General features: G+C 25.5%; 1 non-coding gene across 1 annotated transcript; it reads right to left on the bottom strand.

Moving 5' to 3' along the window:
- Positions 1-2,193: 2,193 nt before the first annotated feature.
- On the bottom strand, positions 2,194-2,284 carry Trnay-gua (transfer RNA tyrosine (anticodon GUA)). The gene is given in 2 exon segments: positions 2,194-2,229; positions 2,248-2,284. It is a non-coding gene; the product is annotated as a tRNA-Tyr (tRNA).
- Positions 2,285-11,874: the final 9,590 nt, after the last annotated feature.

Genomic DNA, 11,874 nt, shown 5'->3' with positions numbered 1-11,874 from the left:
AGAACTCTAAGGATATTACTTACATTTTCCAATAAACTCTACAAAGAAAATAAAGGTAGGCAAATGGGTACTGCTTTGCTATATATTAGGTGTCGAGTGGGTAATTATTAGGAGTGTGTTAAATTTGAATGCAATGATTTATCATTGTATAAGAAAAATGATACCGAGCGGAGACGGTCTGTCGACTGTCAGCCTATACGTATTGTAGATACTATAATTGTTTATGTTTCATGATATGTTTTTTGATATACCTAGCTATTAATGTAATTTTTATTTTACTTTCATTATTATGGTCAGTTGATTTAATTATTTTCAAAAACATTGTATTTATTATAATAATTATATCAACTTATATACAATTCAAAATTGAATAACATATTTTTTTAAATATCGTAAAACAGTAAAAATAAGTTCATAGTATAAATTGAATATATAATATCTCAAAATTAATCAAAAATGTTATCACGTATAGTAAAATTAGTAGTATAATATTATTATTACTATACGCGTAAGTTTTAAGTACACTCAAATAAAGTTTTTAAATTATAACGAAATAATTATTATTGTTATTAATCATCGTTTAATTAAGTAATTTTTTACAAATTTTAATTTAGAATGTCTATAAAAATTATAACTGTCAATAAATTTTTAGATTTTATGATTCTAATATGAAATACTTATAACATCGTGAGGAATTTTATATTAAATTTTTATAAGATTCTTGACTCAGTGAATACTTTTTTTAATCAACATTTATAGAAAAATAAAATTGAAAAATTTTTATGCCTTTAAATATATTGAAAATTATAGTATAGACATTTTATGAAAATTTCAAGTATCCGTGGTTATTTGTTTTTGAGTTACACCAAAAAAACAAGATAGATTTTGTCCAAAATTGGATTTTTGTAAACATTCTATTTTTTCTTATTTTTTTTTTTTTATTTTGCTCAGTATCTAAAATAAAAACTTGAATAATCTAAAATATCCAACAGAGTAATATTCATTTCATTCTTTGAATCGACCTTAAAGTTCAGCAATGATATGAAATCTTTTAGGTCTGCAAGTCTGAATGGTCTGAATTCGTCTGATATAATATGTAAAATATTTGATTGTTAGATTAATAGAATGACGATGTACAATTGAAATTTGTTCGATGGTCGCTTAAATTCATGTGCAAGTCTGATTAGGACCAAAATTCTTGGCTGATTTAATTTTTTTCCAATAGACATTATAATTTATGGGTTTCTACTTTATCGAATGATCAATTTATTTGGTTTAATTGTTCCACATATTTTTCCATACGGAAAGGATGTTTTGTTAATTTTTATTTTAATATCAGCATAATATGGAGTAATGTCAATGAATCGTGTGTCAGGTGCAACTCATTTAACTTGTTTATCTAGAATTTTGTTACCAACTATGTCAATATGTTCAATTTGGTATCTATATTATGATTATATTAATGATTTTTTTAACTTCTTTAAATTTAAATTTCTATATTATTATCACAAGGGTTAAATTAATTTTTAAAAATTATTAGTGCATTGAGTTAATATGTAGTAACTTATATTGGTTTTTGCTTGTATATTTAATTGTTATAAACATATTACATAGCTTAGTGTTAATATTCAATTTATACTTGTCCAAGAATGATTTAAATAAAGTCTATATATTTTATAAATATTATATTTAAATAAAATACTATAATTACTCACAGTAAATATTCCTTTCTAAATAAATATAGAACAAAAAATAAGTGTAGATATTATACATATAAACGTTTTTTCTTAATTGTATTGTAGCTTGATGTTATTTTTTATGAAATTTAATTAAAAATATGACAATATTTTAAATAGGTTTAAAGTCCCAATAATAGCGAAATAAATTATAAAATCGTAATAATTTCAGATTAATCGACTGTTTAACTTCGAACGTTGTAGAAAGAAAAAAATACAAAGAATATAAGAATTTCACTTAATTTACTTTTGTTTCTAATAAATAATTAAATTATAATTTTACACAAAGAAAAGATGAAACTGAAAGTTAATTTTAGTTCTTGGAAACGTTCTTGCCATAGTGGTATAAACTTAAATTTAAAATAATTTTTATTTTAATATAATTTATTTATTCAAAATTATAATACATGTAAACGGAATATGAAGTTTTCGAAATTTTTGAATATAAAAAAAAATTTCCTTCGGGCCGGATTTGAACCAGCGACCTATGGATATCTATGATCTAATGCCACTACAGTCCACCGCTCTACCAACTGAGCTACCGAAGGATATTAAAATTGGAGCATGTTCTTTCATTTAAGTAAATTTGTTCATACTTTCACCTGTGTTACGGACACGATAAACTACGTAATAATTATTATACACTAAGAAAGTTGATACGGCTTTGACGATATATGGCGCCGTTTGGAATATTCAAATACATCAATTTTACACCAACGACCGTTATGTATTTAAGTGGCCTGAGTATGAAATCGCATGGAAAAATATTCACTAAAGTACAAAAACTGAATTTTAAAATAGGAGTTATAGGTGCTTACTGCTTATGATTATTATATAGAAACAGAAAACAACGTCACTTTCGTCCGTTAGTAGGATAGAAAAGCAATACATTTTATACTTACTTAATGTGTTGCTGTTATATCTACTTATATGCGTTAATGATGAAAAATGTATTCAAGTTTTAAAGCCAAATATTGTTCAAGAGTATTAAAAGTGTATCGATAGTTTTGATTTGGAAAACGTGTTACTATACAACTATAAATCAATTGTATATATAATATATTATATATTTTGTCAAAAAATTGGTATATTAGAATATTATTGTGAATCGGGTTATATACTTATATGTGTTGTTATTGTTAAATTATTGTTGTATAACATCTCATAATATGATCAGAGCAATAACAAAGTTTAAAGTCAATTATAAGATTTCTAATTTAATATTGCTCTAATCTATTTTTTTGCAGGAGAGTTGATCAGGAATGATTCAAATATTGTAAATATAATACAACTACATTTATGCAATTTTTCAAATGTAATATTCATCTTTTAAACACCAGTTTTTGTTTTGTAAGTTTTGATACCAAATAACTAATTGTTAAGCAATATATGATGTTAATTTTTAATATATTATTTATTAGTTTCAGAAAAAGTACATTCCATATTTATACAAAGTTTGTCATAAGAAAAAATATAAAAATGCAATTTATAAATGTTTTATTAGCTAACTTTGATGTAGGTATTACATATTCCTTTGAAATCAATTGTAGCTCATAAACTACATAGGTAATAGTAAATGCTATACGTATTAAATAAACAAAACGCATCAATTTTTTTTTTATGCATGTTTATTAAAATAATACAAAAGTGGGTACTTAAACATTAAAGGGTAGGTTAAAACTACTCTTATAACATTTACGGTTCTCTAATAAAGTAGATAACTGTGGTTACAACCAATAGAATACTTCCATTAAAGTCACAACACGTTAAAACTTGAATAATTTATATTAGCAGTTAACACATTAATTACCTACCCCAAATTTGTCTATGCAGAATAAATGTCGCAAGACAAATCGATATTTATAGTTTATAATATATTGGATATGGGCCAAAAGAGCCATATTATTATTGTCGAGCAATAAATGTTAATGTTCTCAATAATCTCATTGTTTTTATTTCTAAATTATTTATTACTATAGTTATATATTGAAATACATACTATAAATACCATTGTTCTCGTTTTTAATATAAATTACAACATTTTTTTTTCAATGATCCTACCTTTAAAATATTAGATATTACAATTTTACAAGATTATACACAACACGTTGTTCAATATAATATTATAGAAACACTTAAATTACTGAACTTAACCAACGTTACTCTTACTCATCAGTATTAACCTGGTAATCTTAAATTCTACTGCTGTCGAGATAACTACGCATAAAAGGTTTTGTTATAACACCCTAACTCCACACATAAGTGTTTTATTTGTTTATTGTTTAAATACAATTTATGTTATTAAAATTAAATAAAAATAATATTAGATAGGTAATACCGGAAACAGCATAATATAAACGATGTGTCAGTGTGTCATTAACGACACTAACATGTATATCAATTATTTTAAATATATAGGTAGTTATAACTAAAAACTAATCATCTAATAAAAATAATAATAATCAATATATACAACAAACATCGTCGTTGTGAGTACGAAATTAAATGTAACACAATTATAATGTAAATTAAAATTAATATTATTAAATTAAGCTAATAACTGTTTACAAAATTATGTTTTACAATTTGGTTGTTATAAAATTTTATTTTTTTATTTATAAATTGCATATTAGTTTTTTGTTGAGTACTAATTATCTTACTTTCATTATTATTGGCAGAGTTCATTCGTATGTAAGAATCCGCGCGTCTGCGTAACCAATACATTTTTAATAAAAACTACAATATTTGGATGTACTTCAGTAAATATCACCAAGTTTGGCATGAAAAGACTCACTCAATTAAATAGATTTGTAATAACTTTTAATTTTAAATAATAATATTTTAAGCAACTACTAGTTGGATAACTGATCAGTGATCACTGTCGGTTCGCTGAATCACAAAGACGTGAGAAATTAATCGGTACACAATGATGATTAGATATAGCTTTGCAGATATTATAGTTTAATTTAAATTTCAACTTAGTTTTACAATATCTTAATTTATTTTATTACATATGGACATTTGGTGATAAAAATATTTTTAGAATACGGAGGTACGGTGCGTCCATAATTACATTTAATAAACTAAATAAATTATAATAAATAATTTTTAATTAGTGAATAATTTATTTAGTCCAGTTCTTACATTAAAACACATCCAAAAACTTCATACAATACACAAATGATATACGGTCGATGCGGCATAGTTGGTGATAAGACGCCTGCTTTTATACTCGTATATTAAACATTCCCGGGCGTACATTTTGATTTGATCAGAATGTTATATATTAATAAACAGCTATTTAAATAGAAAATATAATTAATAGTTCGTGAATCAGTAAAGTTTATACTAATCAGTAATGAACTATATTTTGATATATAAGCATGTACTTATAAAAAAAACTTAAATCGTAAGAGTTAAAATTATTGTGATAATGTAATATATTAATATAATATACCTATGTAATATAATTATAATAATCATCGATTTCTGTTTAAAATTTAAATACACATTTTATGTACAAAAGATAAAATTACCTAATGAAAAATGTAATATTATAATTACAATATTACCATTAATCATTAATTAAGTAATTAATTAACTATATTATTTATAAACGACTATTTTTCGTTATAATACTGTAATAAATTATAATGATAACACTAGGTACTGTAATACTATCACATTACGGGCCTCGTCTCTGTAAATAATACGAGAGGTTTTCATCTGCATTTAGATAATTTTGCATAAAAATATATACTTATCTTACTTATACACATTTTTTTCGATAGACGGTCAACAAAGTTTATACTATTATTGTATATTCGTATTACATATTTTTTATAGGTAAACTATATATACACGAAAATATATTGTTGTAAATGAATATATTATAATTAAACGTAGAATGCTGACCACATGTTTAGTATTTACATACTAATTACTGACCCGAATAATTGATAAAATTGCGTTGGATAATCTGCAATTTATATCCATATGAGAATGTGCCATCAATTATTAAATTATTGCATGACCTTGAAAATATCTCAAAAATAGTAAATACTATGTAAATTATGGACGTCTTGACCATGGTCAAAAATCGTTTACAACCATGATTTTAGGATCATTAATATTTTGGTGAATATAAACATTAACTTATTAGTACTGTTGAAAAGGAAGCTGTAGGTATACTCGACATGCACAAGGTGCAACCTCATTGTTAAATAAATATTAAATAAATAATTATTGTTTAATGAGTATGTGTATCGTTCACTGAAAGGTGTGAATTGAGAGTGTACTGTTACCGTTTATATATTCCTACTCTTCAGTACTCGGATGTCATTATAAATTATAATAGGTAGTCTTGACAGAGTATCTACTGTATATACTACCGTGTACAACAACACTGAACAAGTCACAGTATGTTTACAAATTCCATTAAAAGAAAACTGTAGTGCCCAATTCATCGCGTCAGCAAATATGATATATATGTATATCAGTATTCAGAAGTAAATAATTTTGTTTTATAATAGTATACCATAATTAATTTAAATTTTAAATAAGCATTTCAGTAAAAAAAAAAAAATAAGCACATTATTATTTAATCTTAAATTACTTAGTTGTTTTGAGTACAATTCGAGACAAAGGAAACCGCTGGAGATGGAAAAAAAGAACACTTTGTGCAACTTATACACTTAATGAAACTTAGTCTCAAAATGTGTACGTGTGTGCACTTTGAGCTTATGAACTATTTAAATTTATCACCAATACAAAACGTTTATTGCACTTTGAAGGGATAGAAATGAGCATTATAGTGTAATAGTAAATTACAGCGAAACAAAAATAATTTATATCGAGGATATCTGCATATAAAATCACAAAGATAAATATACAACACGCGAAACACTTAACTAGGTACTTATTTAAAATATGTAGCTAATTTATTAAGGAATTCCTCGGCGTTTTATTTATTGAAGCTATGCAATTAAGCAGTTTATGATATGAAAATAAAAAAATAACGTGTATAATTTAGAGTATTGTAAATAAATATAAATAATTAATTTGCTTAGTAGTATAGATACAATATTATTTCTGATATTCTAATTTCTAGCCTATAAATTATATTATATGTGTTATATAACTATAAAAATGTAAGTGACAAGTGATGATGTATAAAACATAATTTTACGTATAAATTGTATGTATTCTAATTTGAAACCTTTATAAAAAGAGAGGTTCAAAAAATTGTTGTGACTGGATAAATATTTTTTCTCATCCTCTATACCTATCCTTAAAACTATCATTTTTTTTTTTTATTGTAATAATAGTTGTTTTTTTTTTAACATTTTGTATATTTAAATAATAATTATGTACCTATATAGACTGACGTTAACCCGTAACACTGTCACGCGTATGTGCGCTATGCGAAATATCCGTTCCGTTATCACGATTTTTAATCGTGTAATTAGTTCACGACATTTGTTTTGTCGAACGCGTCTTCACTTTCAACACGGTTAATAAAACCTATCCAAAAACCACCAAACCCAAACGATCGCTGTCATCTTCACCTAATTCACCTATTCATAAGGGGAGTAAACCGAATCATTCGTTTCGCTGCCTTGGCGACCGCGGAGGACAATGAAATCAAACTCAACACCTGCGATGTTCCCAATGTAATCGACGTATCTATTGTTTCCCTTTAACATGACAACACCAACGTTCCGTCAATCTGTGTCCAAAACATTAACAATTTCTTCGCTTTCAAAAACACGTCAGTAAAACACATCGGTACTAACGGGTTCATACGTAAGTCATCGTCTTCTGTTTTGATTGTCCGCCCTCCAGAACGTTACATTTTTAATGCAATCACACAACAACTAATTGCCACCAGCGCCTGTTTTCATACTTTCGTGCTATCAATCTTACAAGATTATTGTTTGGAATTTTCACCCTAATCTCAGATAACATATCTAATGCCCTCTTGGAATTAGGTCACTCCGCCATATGGGTCGTTAACGTTACAAAAAATGCACACCCACTTCCGCTGTTTTTCGCAAACCTTGAATCTAATATCAATAATAAAGAAATTCTAAATCTGCCATCAACGTTGTACACCAAAACTAAAATTAAATCACTCTATAGGAGCAATTATAGAAGTTCACCTCAGTGCCGAAACTGTCAGACCTACGAATAAAACCACTAAATATTGCCATCATTCTTCACGTTGTGTTGAAATGTGGAGGAGATTATTTCTCAGACATTTCTCATAGCACGAAAGACAAAAGCAGCCAAACCAAGTTCGCCCTTTTCGACGGTGATTATACTTCCAACTATAAAGAATGTTCAGAATATAAAGCACTTCTTAAACGTCATAAAACAACTTTACTCATTCAAATCATTAAAATACGAATCCTGTACTCACATCTTCTCTTTTAAATTCACTACATTTCCTTCCAAAAGCTCCTTGCAAAATACTGTCGCCGATCCCGATAGTAAGTATCTTATTTCTTAATAAAATAATTACTTATTAAAAGCTAAAAAAAAAAAATAATAATAAGTAAAACAAATATTTAAATAACTTGTTTTGGTAAACGGAAAAATAGATACCTAGGTCAAATTTAAAAAAGGACCACCAGAGGCGATGATCCTTATAAATACGTCTCTGTAGTATATTGTACATATCATATAATTTATGTAATATCCAGTAAATTTAATAAAATATTAGCATGCGTATAATAAAATCATAATTTGTATTCAAAAAGTCAAAAAGTTAGTATAATAGATATTATATTTCGCTTAATTATTGTGAGCCTTTGTATAATTTGTTATTGCGTATACAATAATATTGTCTATTCTTCAATGTAATTATATTAAGCGACTGTGAATATTTCATTAACACTGATTTGGTTTTTTTTAATAGTAATCGTTCATTAATTTATTTTGAGAAAATTTCTTTCAAAATAATTACTAAAATGCATGTTCATGATGTACATAGAATTGAACATATACTTCATGGTAATACATACAATATATATGATAATAAAGGAAACATATTACTGCAAAGTGCAAACATTATACAGTTTTCGTAACAAATTATAAATTGAGTTAGTTTGAAGTGTCAAACTTTGTTTATTAATTATGTATACAGAAGTACAAGTGCAGTGCGACTATAAGGAAATAGTAGAAGAAATGTTTAATTTGCTGACTGGAACGACACCATGAAAGCAACTGTGCCAGGATTATAAGGTTGTAAATAGAATAGGTATTCTTCGTTATTTTTCTCTGAATTCGAATTAATTTTAAAATTTAAACTGTTAATTTATATAATTATTTATAATAAATTTGTTTGATACAATAATGTATTAAAACAATAGTTATACCAATATACCATAAATATAATACATATTGCATCTGACTTTTCCTACTACATTTATTTTTGTAATGTAAATTGTAACTTTCTTTTAGTAAGGTGTTTCCTATCCAAGATTTATACATCTATAACACGTATGTTTAAATCGTAAGTTCTACTTTTGCTTTTCTCTGAAGATTTTTCTAAAACAAAAATTTTTATTTTTCATTATTATCAGCGAGTACATCTTATATTACCACTGTAGACATTGTAGAGACTTATGTTTTCAGTATTCATGGTCAATAGAATAAAATAACTTATAATCACTATTATGTCATCTATATTGTGTATTTGTGTACCACTACGCCATTGTATAATACGTATAATATACGTCGTATACTATTAGTGTAAGTTATCTACCTTTTTGTCATAATTCCTTTCAGCTGCAATACCCATATTATATTAAACATTTAAACACTTTTCAGAATGTCATTTTTGTTTTAATAAATATATTGATATTGAAGTACAAACAGTACTAATACATTTCAATATTATACACATAATTTTTTTATGCTCAAATGTATTTGTATACTATAAATACTAATATAATTTTCCATATCGCTGTCTACAACCTTATTATTATTATTTTTGATCAAATATTAGAAAAAAATTGTGTCCTTGTAATGAACTTATACATTATCATGTAAGGTTCTTAATGTATTGGTCAAGTATGCTTGTATAGTTTTAGATTGAGTTGTTGATAAGTGCAATATCTACCTTATAATGTCCAGTCTAGTGGCACAACTAGAAAACATTTCGGGAGGGGTTAGTTACCCCTTTTGTTGCGCCACTGGTCCAGTCAATACTTCACGATTGAAAGTTATTTGTAATTTTTATGCATCTTTGTAAACTTTGTGTAAAACATTAGGTACAACGATAAGCATTTTGTAAATTCACTGCTACCTGCTTATGTCTTACACATTTGGTTGATATCCATACTACTATATAATATATAGTTTTATAATATACTTAGTACCAAGTTCCTCATCTAACCACAAAGTGACTCAAACGTTGAAACTAAGGTGTTACAATCAATTTATTCGACACAAATTGTATTTTTTCGTCTACTGAAGAATTTACGAACGAGGTCTGTTACTTTATTTTCTCCAGTTAACTCCAAATGTAATTTTTTCATTCAAATTGTCGTTTACCGGCCATATGTCAGTTGTCGGTCCAATAATTTATCTCTGGTCCGTGCACTTGATATCGAATCCAGATATCGTTTTCAGTATTTTACAATGATATATATCATTGAATTCAAATTTAACACATGTGTGACAGTGACCTATGGACATCTAATGTATAGTAAAGCGATAAGTACCTATTCACCTGATTATTATTTTTATTTTTTATTTTTTATTTTAATAGTTAAGGCTTTGACATTTAATAAAATATTCCATAAATGATTCTTACAATAAAATATAACAAAAAAATTATTGGAAAACCATTATCATTGTTTATGAGCATTTTAAATGTTGAAATATTGTCAAAATTTGATATTCAAATATAAAATAATAATTTTTGTTATTTTATTGTTATTAATAAATATATTAATCGTATGTACTTTTCATGTAAATAATTATTCATAATATTAAAACTATTAAATATATATATTTTAAAATATTTACATTAATTTTATACTGTTAAAAAGTTGTTATACTACGTTCTACAAACGTTTTTACACCATTCTACTGTATGTTTGTTTACTGATTTATAAATTAATAATATAATATTATAATTATTACTTTATTACTATATATATAAAAATAATTTCAAGCAATGATAATTTAGGTATAGTTTTTATGTATAATATTAATTATACTAAATATATCACTATATTATAAAATATCTTAAAAAAAATAGTGGCAGACACATCGTCTCCGATTTAGAGAGTTTTTCGTTTGTATTTGAATTAAAATTAAAAATAATTTAAATTTAATACATACATTAGGGAGACCTATTTAATTCATATGATTGTTCAATATGTATATTATACAGCAAAGGAACTTCTAAGATTTTTTAAAAAATTTTTAAGTTGAATAAATTATAGCTTAATACATTTAAGTATAGTCTAGTGTTTCAGTTGCGTATTGCTGATGTTTATTATATATTTTTTCATAGATATATATAACCGTGTAAGTACGAGATACACCTAACCATGTTGTGACATTTCTAAAACTATATAAGCATATACATACATAAATAAAAAATTTCAATTGAAAAACGTAATGCTTATACCCATTTGTATTCAATATCTATTTGGAATTTAAAATTTATGTAATGTAGGGTGTTATGAATATAAAATATAAAAGTTTAATAACTTATCGGTTATATCGTGAGAGGATATATTTTATAAATTTCTACAATTTTCTGCATAAAAATACTCAAGAGTTAAAGTTATAGGTAAATTAAATAGCAAGGTAACGTAGATTATAATTTTTTAACTACAACGATTTGTTCGTTTCAAATGTATTTACAGTATACCTATTTACTACGTAGATACGTCATAATGTACTCTTGTCTCTTATTTCAATATTTTTCAATACATAATAAAATATATTATTTATCGACTTAAATTTGAACCACGCATAATCATGATTTATATCTTTCGTTCGTACGTTTACGAATTTATTTATGATTATTGATTTATTTTTTATATTATTAAAAGTTGGCATAAAAATACATTTAAACATACTTTTCTGAATCTAAATGTAACGAAATTCTCTTAGC

This window comes from Rhopalosiphum padi, chromosome 1, assembly GCF_020882245.1.
Source record: "Rhopalosiphum padi isolate XX-2018 chromosome 1, ASM2088224v1, whole genome shotgun sequence".
NCBI classification, from domain to species: domain Eukaryota; kingdom Metazoa; phylum Arthropoda; class Insecta; order Hemiptera; family Aphididae; genus Rhopalosiphum; species Rhopalosiphum padi.
Note: the sequence above shows the minus strand (reverse complement) of the source record. Positions and strands in the feature narration are given on the sequence as shown.